The sequence below is a fragment of the Salvelinus alpinus genome, chromosome 26 (assembly GCF_045679555.1).
Source record: "Salvelinus alpinus chromosome 26, SLU_Salpinus.1, whole genome shotgun sequence".
NCBI lineage: Eukaryota > Metazoa > Chordata > Actinopteri > Salmoniformes > Salmonidae > Salvelinus > Salvelinus alpinus.
In genome coordinates, this window is record NC_092111.1 from 12,567,190 (window position 1) to 12,587,724 (window position 20,535).

A 20,535-nucleotide genomic window follows, 5' to 3' on the forward strand; every position below is an offset into this window, starting at 1 on the left:
CCCTGGTTCCCTGGTTCACACTTGTCAGGCTATGTTGTTGGTGGACTTGTTCGTTTACGAGCCAGCACTGGCCGAGGCTCTGTCCATCCTAAAACTTTTGCTCCCTTGCAAGCGGCCGGTTAGCTCAGTTGGTTAGAGCGTGGTGCTAATAACGCCAAGGTCGTGTGTTCGATCCCCGTACTGGCCATGAGTTTCATTTTGAGTGTCAAAATTGTGAGTCACTTGCATGTGTATGGTCAAGTGTGCCACATACGTAGTTTTAGTGACTTGCCGAAATAGCTCAGTTGGGATAGCGTTAGACTAAAGGTCCCTGGTTTGATCCTGGGTTTCGGCATTAGTTGTTGTTCTATCTTTATCCTCTGCTTTGGCTTCAAGGAAAATTCCCACAGCTTTGTTTGTGGGCATCAATTGTGTGTGCTACGCTGCTCCTCTGAAAGTAAGTCATGTCATTCGTTTTCATCTGACATTGTGACATCAGTGTTACATGAAAGTTGCTTGTCATTGTTACATGACATTAGGTTGTCGTTAGACAAAGCTGCATGAAGTGTGAACTGGAGAGTTCTTGGATCCACCAAAAAAAATGTTTTTTGCAGAATGTGGGCATCGATCCCACTACCTCTCGCATGCAAAGCAAGCCCTCTACCATTTGAGCTAATTCCCCAGCCTTTCTAATTTACCACAAGGAGCAACCAAGAGGGTCCAGTCTTGTCAGGCTATGTTGTTGGTGGACTTGTTCGTTTACGAGCCAGCACTGGCCGAGTCTCTGTCCATCCTAAAACTTTTGCTCCGTTGCGAGCGGCCGGTTAGCTCAGTTGGTTAGAGCGTGGTGCTAATAACGCCAAGGTCGTGGGTTCGATCCCCGTACTGGCCATGAGTTTCATTTTCAGTGTCAAAATTGTGAGTCACTTGCATGTGTATGGTCAAGTGTGCCACATACTTAGTTTTAGTGACTTGCCGAAATAGCTCAGTTGGGAGAGCGTTAGACTAAAGGTCCCTGGTTTGATCCCGGGTTTCGGCATTAGTTGTCGTTCTATCTTTATCCTCTGCTTTGGCTTCAAGGAAACTTCCCACAGCTTTGTTTGTGGGCATCAATTGTGTGTGCTACGCTGCTCCTCTGAAAGTAAGTCATGTCATTCGTTTTCATCTGACATTGTGACATCAGTGTTACATGAAAGTTGCTTGTCATTGTTATATGACATTAGGTTGTCGTTAGACAAAGCTGCATGAAGTGTGAACTGGAGCGTTCTTGGATCCACCAAAAAAAATGTTTTTGGGAGAATGTGGGCATCGATCCCACTACCTCTCGCATGCAAAGCAAGCCCTCTACCATTTGAGCTAATTCCCCAGCCTTTTTAATTTACCACAAGGAGCAACCAAGAGGGTCCAGTCTTGTCAGGCTATGTTGTTGGTGGACTTGTTCGTTTACGAGCCAGCACTGGCCGAGGCTCTGTCCATCCTAAAACTTTTGCTCCGTGGCAAGCGGCCGGTTAGCTCAGTTGGTTAGAGCGTGGTGCTAATAACGCCAAGGTCGTGGGTTCGATCCCCGTACTGGCCATGAGTTTCATTTTCAGTGTCAAAATTGTGAGTCACTTGCATGTGTATGGTCAAGTGTGCCAAATAATTAGTTTTAGTGACTTGCCGGAATAGCTCAGTTGGGAGAGCGTTAGACTAAAGGTCCCTGGTTTGATCCCGGGTTTCGGCATTAGTTGTCGTTCTATCTTTATCCTCTGCTTTGGCTTCAAGGAAACTTCCCACAGCTTTGTTTGTGGGCATCAATTGTGTGTGCTACGCTGCTCCTCTGAAAGTAAGTCACGTCGTTCTTTTTCATCTGACATGTGTTACATGAAAGTTGCTTGTCATTGTTACATGACATTAGGTTGTCGTTAGACAAAGCTGCATGAAGTGTGAACTGGAGCGTTCTTGGATCCACCAAAAAAAATGTTTTTTGGAGAATGTGGGCATCGATCCCACTACCTCTCGCATGCAAAGCAAGCCCTCTACCATTTGAGCTACTTCCCCAGCCTTTCTAATTTACCACAAGGAGCAACCAAGAGGGTCCAGTCTTGTCAGGCTATGTTGTTGGTGGACTTGTTCGTTTACGAGCCAGCACCGGCCGAGGCTCTGTCCATCCTAAAACTTTTGCTCCGTGGCAAGCGGCCGGTTAGCTCAGTTGTTTAGTGCGTGTTGCTAATAACGCCAAGGTCGTGGGTTCGATCCCCGTACTGGCCATGAGTTTCATTTTCAGTGTCAAAATTGTGAGTCACTTGCATGTGTATGGTCAAGTGTGCCACATACTTAGTTTTAGTGACTTGCCGAAATAGCTCAGTTGGGAGAGCGTTAGACTAAAGGTCCCTGGTTTGATCCCGGGTTTCAGCATTAGTTGTTGTTCTATCTTTATCCTCTGCTTTGGCTTCAAGGAAACTTCCCACAGCTTTGTTTGTGGGCATCAATTGTGTGTGCTACGCTGCTCCTCTGAAAGTAAGTCATGTCATTCGTTTTCATCTGACATTGTGACATCAGTGTTACATGAAAGTTGCTTGTCATTGTTACATGACATTAGGTTGTCGTTAGACAAAGCTGCATGAAGTGTGAACTGGAGCGTTCTTGGATCCACCAAAAAAAATGTTTTTTGGAGAACGTGGGCATCGATCCCAATACCTCTCGCATGCAAAGCAAGCCCTCTACCATTTGAGATAATTCCCTAGCCTTTTTAATTTAACACAAGGAGCAACCAAGAGGGTCCAGTCTTGTCAGGCTATGTTGTTGGTGGACTTGTTCGTTTACGAGCCAGCACCGGCCGAGGCTCTGTCCATCCTAAAACTTTTGCTCCGTGGCAAGCGGCTGGTTAGCTCAGTTGGTTAGTTCGTGTTGCTAATAACGCCAAGGTCGTGGGTTCGATCCCCGTACTGGCCATGAGTTTCATTTTCAGTGTCAAAATTGTGAGTCACTTGCATGTGTATGGTCAAGTGTGCCACATACTTAGTTTTAGTGACTTGCCGAAATAGCTCAGTTGGGAGAGCGTTAGACTAAAGGTCCCTGGTTTGATCCCGGGTTTCGGCATTAGTTGTCGTTCTATCTTTATCCTCTGCTTTGGCTTCAAGGAAACTTCCCACAGCTTTGTTTGTGGGCATCAATTGTGTGTGCTACGCTGCTCCTCTGAAAGTAAGTCATGTCATTCGTTTTCATCTGACATTGTGACATCAGTGTTACATGAAAGTTGCTTGTCATTGTTACATGACATTAGGTTGTCGTTAGACAAAGCTGCATGAAGTGTGAACTGGAGCGTTCTTGGATCCACCCCAAAAAATGTTTTTGGGAGAACGTGGGCATCGATCCCAATACCTCTCGCATGCAAAGCAAGCCCTCTACCATTTGAGATAATTCCCTAGCCTTTTTAATTTAACACAAGGAGCAACCAAGAGGGTCCAGTCATGTCAGGCTATGTTGTTGGTGGACTTGTTCGTTTACGAGCCAGCACTGGCCGAGGCTCTGTCCATCCTAAAACTTTTGCTCCGTTGCAAGCGGCCGGTTAGCTCAGTTGGTTAGAGCGTGGTGCTAATAACGCCAAGGTCGTGGGTTCGATCCCCGTACTGGCCATGAGTTTCATTTTCAGTGTCAAAATTGTGAGTCACTTGCATGTGTATGGTCAAGTGTGCCACATACTTAGTTTTAGTGACTTGCCGAAATAGCTCAGTTGGGAGAGCGTTAGACTAAAGGTCCCTGGTTTGATCCCGGGTTTCGGCATTAGTTGTTGTTCTATCTTTATCCTCTGCTTTGGCTTCAAGGAAACTTCCCACAGCTTTGTTTGTGGGCATCAATTGTGTGTGCGACGCTGCTCCTCTGAAAGTAAGTCATGTCATTCGTTTTCATCTGACATTGTGACATCAGTGTTACATGAAAGTTGCTTGTCATTGTTACATGACATTAGGTTGTCGTTAGACAAAGCTGCATGAAGTGTGAACTGGAGCGTTCTTGGATCCACCAAAAAAAATGTTTTTGGGAGAACGTGGTCATCGATCCCAATACCTCTCGCATGCAAAGCAAGCCCTCTACCATTTGAGATAATTCCCTAGCCTTTTTAATTTACCACAAGGAGCAACCAAGAGGGTCCAGTCTTGTCAGGCTATGTTGTTGGTGGACTTGTTCGTTTACGAGCCAGCACCGGCCGAGGCTCTGTCCATCCTAAAACTTTTGCTCCGTGGCAAGCGGCCGGTTAGCTCAGTTGGTTAGTGCGTGTTGCTAATAACGCCAAGGTCGTGGGTTCGATCCCCATACTGGCCATGAGTTTCATTTTCAGTGTCAAAATTGTGAGTCACTTGCATGTGTATGGTCAAGTGTGCCACATACTTAGTTTTAGTGACTTGCCGAAATAGCTCAGTTGGGAGAGCGTTAGACTAAAGGTCCCTGGTTTGATCCCGGGTTTCGGCATTAGTTGTTGTTCTATCTTTATCCTCTGCTTTGGCTTCAAGGAAACTTCCCACAGCTTTGTTTGTGGGCATCAATTGTGTGTGCTACGCTGCTCCTCTGAAAGTAAGTCATGTCATTCATTTTCATCTGACATTGTGACATCAGTGTTACATGAAAGTTGCTTGTCATTGTTACATGACATTAGGTTGTCGTTAGACAAAGCTGCATGAAGTGTGAACTGGAGCATTCTTGGATCCACCAAAAAAAATGTTTATTGGAGAATGTGGGCATCGATCCCACTACCTCTCACATGCAAAGCAAGCCCTCTAACATTTGAGCTAATTCCCCAGCCTTTTTAATTCACCACAAGGAGCAACCAAGAGGGTCCAGTCTTGTCAGGCTATGTTGTTGGTGGACTTGTTCGTTTACGAGCCAGCACTGGCCGAGGCTCTGTCCATCCTAAAACTTTTGCTCCGTTGCAAGCGGCCGGTTAGCTCAGTTGGTTAGAGTGTGGTGCTAATAACGCCAAGGTCGTGGGTTCGATCCCCGTACTGGCCATGAGTTTCATTTTCAGTGTCAAAATTGTGAGTCACTTGCATGTGTATGGTCAAGTGTGCCACATACTTAGTTTTAGTGACTTGCCGAAATAGCTCAGTTGGGAGAGCGTTAGACTAAAGGTCCCTGGTTTGATCCCGGGTTTCGGCATTAGTTGTCGTTCTATCTTTATCCTCTGCTTTGGCTTCAAGGAAACTTCCCACAGCTTTGTTTGTGGGCATCAATTGTGTGTGCGACGCTGCTCCTCTGAAAGTAAGTCATGTCATTCGTTTTCATCTGACATTGTGACATCAGTGTTACATGAAAGTTGCTTGTCATTGTTACATGACATTAGGTTGTCGTTAGACAAAGCTGCGTGAAGTGTGAACTGGAGCGTTCTTGGATCCACCAAAAAAAATGTTTTTTGGAGAACGTGGGCATCGATCCCAATACCTCTCGCATGCAAAGCAAGCCCTCTACCATTTGAGATAATTCCCTAGCCTTTTTAATTTAACACAAGGAGCAACCAAGAGGGTCCAGTCTTGTCAGGCTATGTTGTTGGTGGACTTGTTCGTTTACGAGCCAGCACTGGCCGAGGCTCTGTCCATCCTAAAACTTTTGCTCCGTTGCAAGCGGCCGGTTAGCTCAGTTGGTTAGAGCGTGGTGCTAATAACGCCAAGGTCGTGGGTTCGATCCCCGTACTGGCCATGAGTTTCATTTTCAGTGTCAAAATTGTGAGTCACTTGCATGTGTATGGTCAAGTGTGCCACATACTTAGTTTTAGTGACTTGCCGAAATAGCTCAGTTGGGAGAGCGTTAGACTAAAGGTCCCTGGTTTGATCCCGGGTTTCGGCATTAGTTGTCGTTCTATCTTTATCCTCTGCTTTGGCTTCAAGGAAACTTCCCACAGCTTTGTTTGTGGGCATCAATTGTGTGTGCGACGCTGCTCCTCTGAAAGTAAGTCATGTCATTCGTTTTCATCTGACATTGTGACATCAGTGTTACATGAAAGTTGCTTGTCATTGTTACATGACATTAGGTTGTCGTTAGACAAAGCTGCATGAAGTGTGAACTGGAGCGTTCTTGGATCCACCAAAAAAAATGTTTTTGGGAGAACGTGGTCATCGATCCCAATACCTCTCGCATGCAAAGCAAGCCCTCTACCATTTGAGATAATTCCCTAGCCTTTTTAATTTACCACAAGGAGCAACCAAGAGGGTCCAGTCTTGTCAGGCTATGTTGTTGGTGGACTTGTTCGTTTACGAGCCAGCACCGGCCGAGGCTCTGTCCATCCTAAAACTTTTGCTCCGTGGCAAGCGGCCGGTTAGCTCAGTTGGTTAGAGCGTGGTGCTAATAACGCCAAGGTCGTGGGTTCGATCCCCGTACTGGCCATGAGTTTCATTTTCAGTGTCAAAATTGTGAGTCACTTGCATGTGTATGGTCAAGTGTGCCAAATAATTAGTTTTAGTGACTTGCCGGAATAGCTCAGTTGGGAGAGCGTTAGACTGAAGATCTAAAGGTCCCTGGTTCGATCCCTGGTTTCGGCATTAGTTGTTGTTCTATCTTTATCCTCTGCTTTGGCTTCAAGGAAACTTCCCACAGCTTTGTTTGTGGGCATCAATTGTGTGTGCTACGCTGCTCCTCTGAAAGTAAGTCACGTCGTTCTTTTTCATCTGACATTGTGACATCAGTGTTACATGAAAGTTCCTTGTCATTGTTACATGTTGTCGTTAGACAAAGCTGCATGAAGTGTGAACTGGAGCGTTCTTGGATCCACCAAAAAAAATGTTTTTTGGAGAACGTGGGCATCGATCCCAATACCTCTCGCATGCAAAGCAAGCCCTCTACCATTTGAGATAATTCCCTAGCCTTTTTAATTTAACACAAGGAGCAACCAAGAGGGTCCAGTCTTGTCAGGCTATGTTGTTGGTGGACTTGTTCGTTTACGAGCCAGCACCGGCCGAGGCTCTGTCCATCCTAAAACTTTTGCTCCGTGGCAAGCGGCTGGTTAGCTCAGTTGGTTAGTTCGTGTTGCTAATAACGCCAAGGTCGTGGGTTCGATCCCCGTACTGGCCATGAGTTTCATTTTCAGTGTCAAAATTGTGAGTCACTTGCATGTGTATGGTCAAGTGTGCCACATACTTAGTTTTAGTGACTTGCCGAAATAGCTCAGTTGGGAGAGCGTTAGACTGAAGGTCCCTGGTTTGATCCCGGGTTTCGGCATTAGTTGTTGTTCTATCTTTATCCTCTGCTTTGGCTTCAAGGAAACTTCCCACAGCTTTGTTTGTGGGCATCAATTGTGTGTGCTACGCTGCTCCTCTGAAAGTAAGTCATGTCATTCGTTTTCATCTGACATTGTGACATCAGTGTTACATGAAAGTTGCTTGTCATTGTTACATGACATTAGGTTGTCGTTAGACAAAGCTGCATGAAGTGTGAACTGGAGCGTTCTTGGATCCACCAAAAAAAATGTTTTTTGGAGAACGTGGGCATCGATCCCAATACCTCTCGCATGCAAAGCAAGCCCTCTACCATTTGAGATAATTCCCTAGCCTTTTTAATTTACCACAAGGAGCAACCAAGAGGGTCCAGTCTTGTCAGGCTATGTTGTTGGTGGACTTGTTCGTTTACGAGCCAGCACCGGCCGAGGCTCTGTCCATCCTAAAACTTTTGCTCCTTGGCAAGCGGCCGGTTAGCTCAGTTGGTTAGTGCGTGTTGCTAATAACGCCAAGGTCGTGGGTTCGATCCCCGTACTGGCCATGAGTTTCATTTTCAGTGTCAAAATTGTGAGTCACTTGCATGTGTATGGTCAAGTGTGCCACATACTTAGTTTTAGTGACTTGCCGAAATAGCTCAGTTGGGAGAGCGTTAGACTAAAGGTCCCTGGTTTGATCCCGGGTTTCGGCATTAGTTGTTGTTCTATCTTTATCCTCTGCTTTGGCTTCAAGGAAACTTCCCACAGCTTTGTTTGTGGGCATCAATTGTGTGTGCTACGCTGCTCCTCTGAAAGTAAGTCATGTCATTCGTTTTCATCTGACATTGTGACATCAGTGTTACATGAAAGTTGCTTGTCATTGTTACATGACATTAGGTTGTCGTTAGACAAAGCTGCATGAAGTGTGAACTGGAGCATTCTTGGATCCACCAAAAAAAATGTTTTTTGGAGAATGTGGGCATCGATCCCACTACCTCTCACATGCAAAGCAAGCCCTCTAACATTTGAGCTAATTCCCCAGCCTTTTTAATTTACCACAAGGAGCAACCAAGAGGGTCCAGTCTTGTCAGGCTATGTTGTTGGTGGACTTGTTCGTTTACGAGCCAGCACTGGCCGAGGCTCTGTCCATCCTAAAACTTTTGCTCCGTTGCAAGCGGCCGGTTAGCTCAGTTGGTTAGAGCGTGGTGCTAATAACGCCAAGGTCGTGGGTTCGATCCCCGTACTGGCCATGAGTTTCATTTTCAGTGTCAAAATTGTGAGTCACTTGCATGTGTATGGTCAAGTGTGCCACATACTTAGTTTTAGTGACTTGCCGAAATAGCTCAGTTGGGAGAGCGTTAGACTAAAGGTCCCTGGTTTGATCCCGGGTTTTGGCATTAGTTGTCGTTCTATCTTTATCCTCTGCTTTGGCTTCAAGGAAACTTCCCACAGCTTTGTTTGTGGGCATCAATTGTGTGTGCGACGCTGCTCCTCTGAAAGTAAGTCATGTCATTCGTTTTCATCTGACATTGTGACATCAGTGTTACATGAAAGTTGCTTGTCATTGTTACATGACATTAGGTTGTCGTTAGACAAAGCTGCATGAAGTGTGAACTGGAGCGTTCTTGGATCCACCAAAAAAAATGTTTTTTGGAGAACGTGGTCATCGATCCCAATACCTCTCGCATGCAAAGCAAGCCCTCTACCATTTGAGATAATTCCCTAGCCTTTTTAATTTACCACAAGGAGCAACCAAGAGGGTCCAGTCTTGTCAGGCTATGTTGTTGGTGGACTTGTTCGTTTACGAGCCAGCACCGGCCGAGGCTCTGTCCATCCTAAAACTTTTGCTCCGTGGCAAGCGGCCGGTTAGCTCAGTTGTTTAGTGCGTGTTGCTAATAACGCCAAGGTCGTGGGTTCGATCCCCGTACTGGCCATGAGTTTCATTTTCAGTGTCAAAATTGTGAGTCACTTGCATGTGTATGGTCAAGTGTGCCACATACTTAGTTTTAGTGACTTGCCGAAATAGCTCAGTTGGGAGAGCGTTAGACTAAAGGTCCCTGGTTTGATCCCGGGTTTCAGCATTAGTTGTTGTTCTATCTTTATCCTCTGCTTTGGCTTCAAGGAAACTTCCCACAGCTTTGTTTGTGGGCATCAATTGTGTGTGCTACACTGCTCCTCTGAAAGTAAGTCATGTCATTCGTTTTCATCTGACATTGTGACATCAGTGTTACATGAAAGTTCCTTGTCATTGTTACATGACATTAGGTTGTCGTTAGACAAAGCTGCATGAAGTGTGAACTGGAGCGTTCTTGGATCCACCAAAAAAAATGTTTTTTGGAGAACGTGGGCATCGATCCCAATACCTCTCGCATGCAAAGCAAGCCCTCTACCATTTGAGATAATTCCCTAGCCTTTTAAATTTACCACAAGGAGCAACCAAGAGGGTCCAGTCTTGTCAGGCTATGTTGTTGGTGGACTTGTTCGTTTACGAGCCAGCACCGGCCGAGGCTCTGTCCATCCTAAAACTTTTGCTCCGTGGCAAGCGGCCGGTTAGCTCAGTTGTTTAGTGCGTGTTGCTAATAACGCCAAGGTCGTGGGTTCGATCCCCGTACTGGCCATGAGTTTCATTTTCAGTGTCAAAATTGTGAGTCACTTGCATGTGTATGGTCAAGTGTGCCACATACTTAGTTTTAGTGACTTGCCGAAATAGCTCAGTTGGGAGAGCGTTAGACTAAAGGTCCCTGGTTTGATCCCGGGTTTCGGCATTAGTTGTTGTTCTATCTTTATCCTCTGCTTTGGCTTCAAGGAAACTTCCCACAGCTTTGTTTGTGGGCATCAATTGTGTGTGCTACGCTGCTCCTCTGAAAGTAAGTCATGTCATTCGTTTTCATCTGACATTGTGACATCAGTGTTACATGAAAGTTGCTTGTCATTGTTACATGACATTGGGTTGTCGTTAGACAAAGCTGCATGAAGTGTGAACTGGAGCGTTCTTGGATCTACCAAAAAAAATGATTTTTGGAGAACGTGGGCATCGATCCCAATACCTCTCGCATGCAAAGCAAACCCTCTACCATTTGAGATAATCCCCTAGCCTTTTTAATTTACCACAAGGAGCAACCAAGAGGGTCCAGTCTTGTCAGGCTATGTTGTTGGTGGACTTGTTCGTTTACGAGCCAGCACCGGCCGAGGCTCTGTCCATCCGAAAACTTTTGCTCCTAGGCAAGCGGCCGGTTAGCTAGGTTGGTTAGTGCGTGTTGCTAATAACTCCAAGGTCGTGGGTTCGATCCCAGTACTGGCCATGAGTTTCATTTTCAGTGTCAAAATTGTGAGTCACTTGCATGTGTATGTTCAAGTGTGCCACATACTTAGTTTTAGTGACTTGCCGAAATAGCTCAGTTGGGAGAGCGTTAGACTAAAGGTCCCTGGTTTGATCCCGGGTTTCGGCATTAGTTGTTGTTCTATCTTTATCCTCTGCTTTGGCTTCAAGGAAACTTCCCACAGCTTTGTTTGTGGGCATCAATTGTGTGTGCTACGCTGCTCCTCTGAAAGTAAGTCATGTCATTCGTTTTCATCTGACATTGTGACATCAGTGTTACATGAAAGTTGCTTGTCATTGTTACATGACATTAGGTTGTCGTTAGACAAAGCTGCATGAAGTGTGAACTGGAGCATTCTTGGATCCACCAAAAAAAATGTTTTTTGGAGAATGTGGGCATCGATCCCACTACCTCTCACATGCAAAGCAAGCCCTCTAACATTTGAGCTAATTCCCCAGCCTTTTTAATTTACCACAAGGAGCAACCAAGAGGGTCCAGTCTTGTCAGGCTATGTTGTTGGTGGACTTGTTCGTTTACGAGCCAGCACTGGCCGAGGCTCTGTCCATCCTAAAACTTTGGCTCCGTTGCAAGCGGCCGGTTAGCTCAGTTGGTTAGAGCGTGGTGCTAATAACGCCAAGGTCGTGGGTTCGATCCCCGTACTGGCCATGAGTTTCATTTTCAGTGTCAAAATTGTGAGTCACTTGCATGTGTATGGTCAAGTGTGCCACATACTTAGTTTTAGTGACTTGCCGAAATAGCTCAGTTGGGAGAGCGTTAGACTAAAGGTCCCTGGTTTGATCCCGGGTTTTGGCATTAGTTGTCGTTCTATCTTTATCCTCTGCTTTGGCTTCAAGGAAACTTCCCACAGCTTTGTTTGTGGGCATCAATTGTGTGTGCGACGCTGCTCCTCTGAAAGTAAGTCATGTCATTCGTTTTCATCTGACATTGTGACATCAGTGTTACATGAAAGTTGCTTGTCATTGTTACATGACATTAGGTTGTCGTTAGACAAAGCTGCATGAAGTGTGAACTGGAGCGTTCTTGGATCCACCAAAAAAAATGTTTTTTGGAGAACGTGGTCATCGATCCCAATACCTCTCGCATGCAAAGCAAGCCCTCTACCATTTGAGATAATTCCCTAGCCTTTTTAATTTACCACAAGGAGCAACCAAGAGGGTCCAGTCTTGTCAGGCTATGTTGTTGGTGGACTTGTTCGTTTACGAGCCAGCACCGGCCGAGGCTCTGTCCATCCTAAAACTTTTGCTCCGTGGCAAGCGGCCGGTTAGCTCAGTTGTTTAGTGCGTGTTGCTAATAACGCCAAGGTCGTGGGTTCGATCCCCGTACTGGCCATGAGTTTCATTTTCAGTGTCAAAATTGTGAGTCACTTGCATGTGTATGGTCAAGTGTGCCACATACTTAGTTTTAGTGACTTGCCGAAATAGCTCAGTTGGGAGAGCGTTAGACTAAAGGTCCCTGGTTTGATCCCGGGTTTCAGCATTAGTTGTTGTTCTATCTTTATCCTCTGCTTTGGCTTCAAGGAAACTTCCCACAGCTTTGTTTGTGGGCATCAATTGTGTGTGCTACGCTGCTCCTCTGAAAGTAAGTCATGTCATTCGTTTTCATCTGACATTGTGACATCAGTGTTACATGAAAGTTCCTTGTCATTGTTACATGACATTAGGTTGTCGTTAGACAAAGCTGCATGAAGTGTGAACTGGAGCGTTCTTGGATCCACCAAAAAAAATGTTTTTTGGAGAACGTGGGCATCGATCCCAATACCTCTCGCATGCAAAGCAAGCCCTCTACCATTTGAGATAATTCCCTAGCCTTTTTAATTTAACACAAGGAGCAACCAAGAGGGTCCAGTCTTGTCAGGCTATGTTGTTGGTGGACTTGTTCGTTTACGAGCCAGCACCGGCCGAGGCTCTGTCCATCCTAAAACTTTTGCTCCGTGGCAAGCGGCTGGTTAGCTCAGTTGGTTAGTTCGTGTTGCTAATAACGCCAAGGTCGTGGGTTCGATCCCCGTACTGGCCATGAGTTTCATTTTCAGTGTCAAAATTGTGAGTCACTTGCATGTGTATGGTCAAGTGTGCCACATACTTAGTTTTAGTGACTTGCCGAAATAGCTCAGTTGGGAGAGCGTTAGACTGAAGGTCCCTGGTTTGATCCCGGGTTTCGGCATTAGTTGTTGTTCTATCTTTATCCTCTGCTTTGGCTTCAAGGAAACTTCCCACAGCTTTGTTTGTGGGCATCAATTGTGTGTGCTACGCTGCTCCTCTGAAAGTAAGTCATGTCATTCGTTTTCATCTGACATTGTGACATCAGTGTTACATGAAAGTTGCTTGTCATTGTTACATGACATTAGGTTGTCGTTAGACAAAGCTGCATGAAGTGTGAACTGGAGCGTTCTTGGATCCACCAAAAAAAATGTTTTTTGGAGAACGTGGTCATCGATCCCAATACCTCTCGCATGCAAAGCAAGCCCTCTACCATTTGAGATAATTCCCTAGCCTTTTTAATTTACCACAAGGAGCAACCAAGAGGGTCCAGTCTTGTCAGGCTATGTTGTTGGTGGACTTGTTCGTTTACGAGCCAGCACCGGCCGAGGCTCTGTCCATCCTAAAACTTTTGCTCCGTGGCAAGCGGCCGGTTAGCTCAGTTGGTTAGTGCGTGTTGCTAATAACGCCAAGGTCGTGGGTTCGATCCCCGTACTGGCCATGAGTTTCATTTTCAGTGTCAAAATTGTGAGTCACTTGCATGTGTATGGTCAAGTGTGCCACATACTTAGTTTTAGTGACTTGCCGAAATAGCTCAGTTGGGAGAGCGTTAGACTAAAGGTCCCTGGTTTGATCCCGGGTTTCGGCATTAGTTGTTGTTCTATCTTTATCCTCTGCTTTGGCTTCAAGGAAACTTCCCACAGCTTTGTTTGTGGGCATCAATTGTGTGTGCTACGCTGCTCCTCTGAAAGTAAGTCATGTCATTCGTTTTCATCTGACATTGTGACATCAGTGTTACATGAAAGTTGCTTGTCATTGTTACATGACATTAGGTTGTCGTTAGACAAAGCTGCATGAAGTGTGAACTGGAGCATTCTTGGATCCACCAAAAAAAATGTTTTTTGGAGAATGTGGGCATCGATCCCACTACCTCTCACATGCAAAGCAAGCCCTCTAACATTTGAGCTAATTCCCCAGCCTTTTTAATTTACCACAAGGAGCAACCAAGAGGGTCCAGTCTTGTCAGGCTATGTTGTTGGTGGACTTGTTCGTTTACGAGCCAGCACTGGCCGAGGCTCTGTCCATCCTAAAACTTTTGCTCCGTTGCAAGCGGCCGGTTAGCTCAGTTGGTTAGAGCGTGGTGCTAATAACGCCAAGGTCGTGGGTTCGATCCCCGTACTGGCCATGAGTTTCATTTTCAGTGTCAAAATTGTGAGTCACTTGCATGTGTATGGTCAAGTGTGCCACATACTTAGTTTTAGTGACTTGCCGAAATAGCTCAGTTGGGAGAGCGTTAGACTAAAGGTCCCTGGTTTGATCCCGGGTTTTGGCATTAGTTGTCGTTCTATCTTTATCCTCTGCTTTGGCTTCAAGGAAACTTCCCACAGCTTTGTTTGTGGGCATCAATTGTGTGTGCGACGCTGCTCCTCTGAAAGTAAGTCATGTCATTCGTTTTCATCTGACATTGTGACATCAGTGTTACATGAAAGTTGCTTGTCATTGTTACATGACATTAGGTTGTCGTTAGACAAAGCTGCATGAAGTGTGAACTGGAGCGTTCTTGGATCCACCAAAAAAAATGTTTTTTGGAGAACGTGGTCATCGATCCCAATACCTCTCGCATGCAAAGCAAGCCCTCTACCATTTGAGATAATTCCCTAGCCTTTTTAATTTACCACAAGGAGCAACCAAGAGGGTCCAGTCTTGTCAGGCTATGTTGTTGGTGGACTTGTTCGTTTACGAGCCAGCACCGGCCGAGGCTCTGTCCATCCTAAAACTTTTGCTCCGTGGCAAGCGGCCGGTTAGCTCAGTTGGTTAGTGCGTGTTGCTAATAACGCCAAGGTCGTGGGTTCGATCCCCGTACTGGCCATGAGTTTCATTTTCAGTGTCAAAATTGTGAGTCACTTGCATGTGTATGGTCAAGTGTGCCACATACTTAGTTTTAGTGACTTGCCGAAATAGCTCAGTTGGGAGAGCGTTAGACTAAAGGTCCCTGGTTTGATCCCGGGTTTCAGCATTAGTTGTTGTTCTATCTTTATCCTCTGCTTTGGCTTCAAGGAAACTTCCCACAGCTTTGTTTGTGGGCATCAATTGTGTGTGCTACGCTGCTCCTCTGAAAGTAAGTCATGTCATTCGTTTTCATCTGACATTGTGACATCAGTGTTACATGAAAGTTCCTTGTCATTGTTACATGACATTAGGTTGTCGTTAGACAAAGCTGCATGAAGTGTGAACTGGAGCGTTCTTGGATCCACCAAAAAAAATGTTTTTTGGAGAACGTGGGCATCGATCCCAATACCTCTCGCATGCAAAGCAAGCCCTCTACCATTTGAGATAATTCCCTAGCCTTTTTAATTTACCACAAGGAGCAACCAAGAGGGTCCAGTCTTGTCAGGCTATGTTGTTGGTGGACTTGTTCGTTTACGAGCCAGCACCGGCCGAGGCTCTGTCCATCCTAAAACTTTTGCTCCGTGGCAAGCGGCCGGTTAGCTCAGTTGTTTAGTGCGTGTTGCTAATAACGCCAAGGTCGTGGGTTCGATCCCCGTACTGGCCATGAGTTTCATTTTCAGTGTCAAAATTGTGAGTCACTTGCATGTGTATGGTCAAGTGTGCCACATACTTAGTTTTAGTGACTTGCCGAAATAGCTCAGTTGGGAGAGCGTTAGACTAAAGGTCCCTGGTTTGATCCCGGGTTTCAGCATTAGTTGTTGTTCTATCTTTATCCTCTGCTTTGGCTTCAAGGAAACTTCCCACAGCTTTGTTTGTGGGCATCAATTGTGTGTGCTACGCTGCTCCTCTGAAAGTAAGTCATGTCATTCGTTTTCATCTGACATTGTGACATCAGTGTTACATGAAAGTTCCTTGTCATTGTTACATGACATTAGGTTGTCGTTAGACAAAGCTGCATGAAGTGTGAACTGGAGCGTTCTTGGATCCACCAAAAAAAATGTTTTTTGGAGAACGTGGGCATCGATCCCAATACCTCTCGCATGCAAAGCAAGCCCTCTACCATTTGAGATAATTCCCTAGCCTTTTTAATTTACCACAAGGAGCAACCAAGAGGGTCCAGTCTTGTCAGGCTATGTTGTTGGTGGACTTGTTCGTTTACGAGCCAGCACCGGCCGAGGCTCTGTCCATCCTAAAACTTTTGCTCCGTGGCAAGCGGCCGGTTAGCTCAGTTGTTTAGTGCGTGTTGCTAATAACGCCAAGGTCGTGGGTTCGATCCCCGTACTGGCCATGAGTTTCATTTTCAGTGTCAAAATTGTGAGTCACTTGCATGTGTATGGTCAAGTGTGCCACATACTTAGTTTTAGTGACTTGCCGAAATAGCTCAGTTGGGAGAGCGTTAGACTAAAGGTCCCTGGTTTGATCCCGGGTTTCAGCATTAGTTGTTGTTCTATCTTTATCCTCTGCTTTGGCTTCAAGGAAACTTCCCACAGCTTTGTTTGTGGGCATCAATTGTGTGTGCTACGCTGCTCCTCTGAAAGTAAGTCATGTCATTCGTTTTCATCTGACATTGTGACATCAGTGTTACATGAAAGTTCCTTGTCATTGTTACATGACATTAGGTTGTCGTTAGACAAAGCTGCATGAAGTGTGAACTGGAGCGTTCTTGGATCCACCAAAAAAAATGTTTTTTGGAGAACGTGGGCATCGATCCCAATACCTCTCGCATGCAAAGCAAGCCCTCTACCATTTGAGATAATTCCCTAGCCTTTTTAATTTACCACAAGGAGCAACCAAGAGGGTCCAGTCTTGTCAGGCTATGTTGTTGGTGGACTTGTTCGTTTACGAGCCAGCACCGGCCGAGGCTCTGTCCATCCTAAAACTTTTGCTCCGTGGCAAGCGGCCGGTTAGCTCAGTTGTTTAGTGCGTGTTGCTAATAACGCCAAGGTCGTGGGTTCGATCCCCGTACTGGCCATGAGTTTCATTTTCAGTGTCAAAACTGTGAGTCACTTGCATGTGTATGGTCAAGTGTGCCACATACTTAGTTTTAGTGACTTGCCGAAATAGCTCAGTTGGGAGAGCGTTAGACTAAAGGTCCCTGGTTTGATCCCGGGTTTCAGCATTAGTTGTTGTTCTATCTTCATCCTCTGCTTTGGCTTCAAGGAAACTTCCCACAGCTTTGTTTGTGGGCATCAATTGTGTGTGCTACGCTGCTCCTCTGAAAGTAAGTCATGTCATTCGTTTTCATCTGACATTGTGACATCAGTGTTACATGAAAGTTCCTTGTCATTGTTACATGACATTAGGTTGTCGTTAGACAAAGCTGCATGAAGTGTGAACTGGAGCGTTCTTGGATCCACCAAAAAAAATGTTTTTTGGAGAACGTGGGCATCGATCCCAATACCTCTCGCATGCAAAGCAAGCCCTCTACCATTTGAGATAATTCCCTAGCCTTTTTAATTTAACACAAGGAGCAACCAAGAGGGTCCAGTCTTGTCAGGCTATGTTGTTGGTGGACTTGTTCGTTTACGAGCCAGCACCGGCCGAGGCTCTGTCCATCCTAAAACTTTTGCTCCGTGGCAAGCGGCTGGTTAGCTCAGTTGGTTAGTTCGTGTTGCTAATAACGCCAAGGTCGTGGGTTCGATCCCCGTACTGGCCATGAGTTTCATTTTCAGTGTCAAAATTGTGAGTCACTTGCATGTGTATGGTCAAGTGTGCCACATACTTAGTTTTAGTGACTTGCTGAAATAGCTCAGTTGGGAGAGCGTTAGACTGAAGGTCCCTGGTTTGATCCCGGGTTTCGGCATTAGTTGTTGTTCTATCTTTATCCTCTGCTTTGGCTTCAAGGAAACTTCCCACAGCTTTGTTTGTGGGCATCAATTGTGTGTGCTACGCTGCTCCTCTGAAAGTAAGTCATGTCATTCGTTTTCATCTGACATTGTGACATCAGTGTTACATGAAAGTTGCTTGTCATTGTTACATGACATTGGGTTGTCGTTAGACAAAGCTGCATGAAGTGTGAACTGGAGCGTTCTTGGATCTACCAAAAAAAATGTTTTTTGGAGAACGTGGGCATCGATCCCAATACCTCTCGCATGCAAAGCAAACCCTCTACCATTTGAGATAATTCCCTAGCCTTTTTAATTTACCACAAGGAGCAACCAAGAGGGTCCAGTCTTGTCAGGCTATGTTGTTGGTGGACTTGTTCGTTTACGAGCCAGCACCGGCCGAGGCTCTGTCCATCCTAAAACTTTTGCTCCTAGGCAAGCGGCCGGTTAGCTAGGTTGGTTAGTGCGTGTTGCTAATAACTCCAAGGTCGTGGGTTCGATCCCAGTACTGGCCATGAGTTTCATTTTCAGTGTCAAAATTGTGAGTCACTTGCATGTGTATGTTCAAGTGTGCCACATACTTAGTTTTAGTGACTTGCCGAAATAGCTCAGTTGGGAGAGCGTTAGACTAAAGGTCCCTGGTTTGATCCCGGGTTTCGGCATTAGTTGTTGTTCTATCTTTATCCTCTGCTTTGGCTTCAAGGAAACTTCCCACAGCTTTGTTTGTGGGCATCAATTGTGTGTGCTACGCTGCTCCTCTGAAAGTAAGTCATGTCATTCGTTTTCATCTGACATTGTGACATCAGTGTTACATGAAAGTTGCTTGTCATTGTTACATGACATTAGGTTGTCGTTAGACAAAGCTGCATGAAGTGTGAACTGGAGCGTTCTTGGATCCACCAAAAAAAATGTTTTTTGGAGAACGTGGTCATCGATCCCAATACCTCTCGCATGCAAAGCAAGCCCTCTACCATTTGAGATAATTCCCTAGCCTTTTTAATTTACCACAAGGAGCAACCAAGAGGGTCCAGTCTTGTCAGGCTATGTTGTTGGTGGACTTGTTCGTTTACGAGCCAGCACCGGCCGAGGCTCTGTCCATCCTAAAACTTTTGCTCCGTGGCAAGCGGCCGGTTAGCTCAGTTGGTTAGTGCGTGTTGCTAATAACGCCAAGGTCGTGGGTTCGATCCCCGTACTGGCCATGAGTTTCATTTTCAGTGTCAAAATTGTGAGTCACTTGCATGTGTATGGTCAAGTGTGCCACATACTTAGTTTTAGTGACTTGCCGAAATAGCTCAGTTGGGAGAGCGTTAGACTAAAGGTCCCTGGTTTGATCCCGGGTTTCGGCATTAGTTGTTGTTCTATCTTTATCCTCTGCTTTGGCTTCAAGGAAACTTCCCACAGCTTTGTTTGTGGGCATCAATTGTGTGTGCTACGCTGCTCCTCTGAAAGTAAGTCATGTCATTCGTTTTCATCTGACATTGTGACATCAGTGTTACATGAAAGTTGCTTGTCATTGTTACATGACATTAGGTTGTCGTTAGACAAAGCTGCATGAAGTGTGAACTGGAGCATTCTTGGATCCACCAAAAAAAATGTTTTTGGGAGAATGTGGGCATCGATCCCACTACCTCTCACATGCAAAGCAAGCCCTCTAACATTTGAGCTAATTCCCCAGCCTTTTTAAATTACCACAAGGAGCAACCAAGAGGGTCCAGTCTTGTCAGGCTATGTTGTTGGTGGACTTGTTCGTTTACGAGCCAGCACTGGCCGAGGCTCTGTCCATCCTAAAACTTTTGCTCCATTGCAAGCGGCAGGTTAGCTCAGTTGGTTAGAGCGTGGTGCTAATAACGCCAAGGTCGTGGGTTCGATCCCCGTACTGGCCATGAGTTTCATTTTCAGTGTCAAAATTGTGAGTCACTTGCATGTGTATGGTCAAGTGTGCCACATACTTAGTTTTAGTGACTTGCCGAAATAGCTCAGTTGGGAGAGCGTTAGACTAAAGGTCCCTGGTTTGATCCCGGGTTTCGGCATTAGTTGTCGTTCTATCTTTATCCTCTGCTTTGGCTTCAAGGAAACTTCCCACAGCTTTGTTTGTGGGCATCAATTGTGTGTGCGACGCTGCTCCTCTGAAAGTAAGTCATGTCATTCGTTTTCATCTGACATTGTGACATCAGTGTTACATGAAAGTTGCTTGTCATTGTTACATGACATTAGGTTGTCGTTAGACAAAGCTGCATGAAGTGTGAACTGGAGCGTTCTTGGATCCACCAAAAAAAATGTTTTTTGGAGAACGTGGTCATCGATCCCAATACCTCTCGCATGCAAAGCAAGCCCTCTACCATTTGAGATAATTCCCTAGCCTTTTTAATTTACCACAAGGAGCAACCAAGAGGGTCCAGTCTTGTCAGGCTATGTTGTTGGTGGACTTGTTCGTTTACGAGCCAGCACCGGCCGAGGCTCTGTCCATCCTAAAACTTTTGCTCCGTGGCAAGCGGCCGGTTAGCTCAGTTGTTTAGTGCGTGTTGCTAATAACGCCAAGGTCGTGGGTTCGATCCCCGTACTGGCCATGAGTTTCATTTTCAGTGTCAAAATTGTGAGTCACTTGCATGTGTATGGTCAAGTGTGCCACATACTTAGTTTTAGTGACTTGCCGAAATAGCTCAGTTGGGAGAGCGTTAGACTAAAGGTCCCTGGTTTGATCCCGGGTTTCAGCATTAGTTGTTGTTCTATCTTTATCCTCTGCTTTGGCTTCAAGGAAACTTCCCACAGCTTTGTTTGTGGGCATCAATTGTGTGTGCTACGCTGCTCCTCTGAAAGTAAGTCATGTCATTCGTTTTCATCTGACATTGTGACATCAGTGTTACATGAAAGTTCCTTGTCATTGTTACATGACATTAGGTTGTCGTTAGACAAAGCTGCATGAAGTGTGAACTGGAGCGTTCTTGGATCCACCAAAAAAAATGTTTTTTGGAGAACGTGGGCATCGATCCCAATACCTCTCGCATGCAAAGCAAGCCCTCTACCATTTGAGATAATTCCCTAGCCTTTTTAATTTAACACAAGGAGCAACCAAGAGGGTCCAGTCTTGT

General features: G+C 45.6%; 9 non-coding genes across 9 annotated transcripts; all 9 read left to right on the top strand.

Moving 5' to 3' along the window:
- The first annotated feature begins 797 nt into the window (after window positions 1-797).
- Window positions 798-871, top strand: trnai-aau (transfer RNA isoleucine (anticodon AAU)). The gene has a single exon. It is a non-coding gene; the product is annotated as a tRNA-Ile (tRNA).
- A 610-nt stretch (window positions 872-1,481) lies between these two features.
- On the top strand, window positions 1,482-1,555 carry trnai-aau (transfer RNA isoleucine (anticodon AAU)). Its single transcript has one exon. It is a non-coding gene; the product is annotated as a tRNA-Ile (tRNA).
- Window positions 1,556-3,523: 1,968 nt separating this feature from the next.
- trnai-aau (transfer RNA isoleucine (anticodon AAU)) lies at window positions 3,524-3,597 on the top strand. Its single transcript has one exon. It is a non-coding gene; the product is annotated as a tRNA-Ile (tRNA).
- A 1,978-nt stretch (window positions 3,598-5,575) lies between these two features.
- Window positions 5,576-5,649, top strand: trnai-aau (transfer RNA isoleucine (anticodon AAU)). The gene has a single exon. It is a non-coding gene; the product is annotated as a tRNA-Ile (tRNA).
- Window positions 5,650-6,259: 610 nt separating this feature from the next.
- Window positions 6,260-6,333, top strand: trnai-aau (transfer RNA isoleucine (anticodon AAU)). The gene has a single exon. It is a non-coding gene; the product is annotated as a tRNA-Ile (tRNA).
- Window positions 6,334-6,415: 82 nt separating this feature from the next.
- On the top strand, window positions 6,416-6,488 carry trnaf-gaa (transfer RNA phenylalanine (anticodon GAA)). The gene has a single exon. It is a non-coding gene; the product is annotated as a tRNA-Phe (tRNA).
- Window positions 6,489-8,311: 1,823 nt separating this feature from the next.
- On the top strand, window positions 8,312-8,385 carry trnai-aau (transfer RNA isoleucine (anticodon AAU)). The gene has a single exon. It is a non-coding gene; the product is annotated as a tRNA-Ile (tRNA).
- Window positions 8,386-11,047: 2,662 nt separating this feature from the next.
- Window positions 11,048-11,121, top strand: trnai-aau (transfer RNA isoleucine (anticodon AAU)). The gene has a single exon. It is a non-coding gene; the product is annotated as a tRNA-Ile (tRNA).
- A 2,662-nt stretch (window positions 11,122-13,783) lies between these two features.
- On the top strand, window positions 13,784-13,857 carry trnai-aau (transfer RNA isoleucine (anticodon AAU)). Its single transcript has one exon. It is a non-coding gene; the product is annotated as a tRNA-Ile (tRNA).
- The last annotated feature ends 6,678 nt before the right edge of the window (window positions 13,858-20,535 follow it).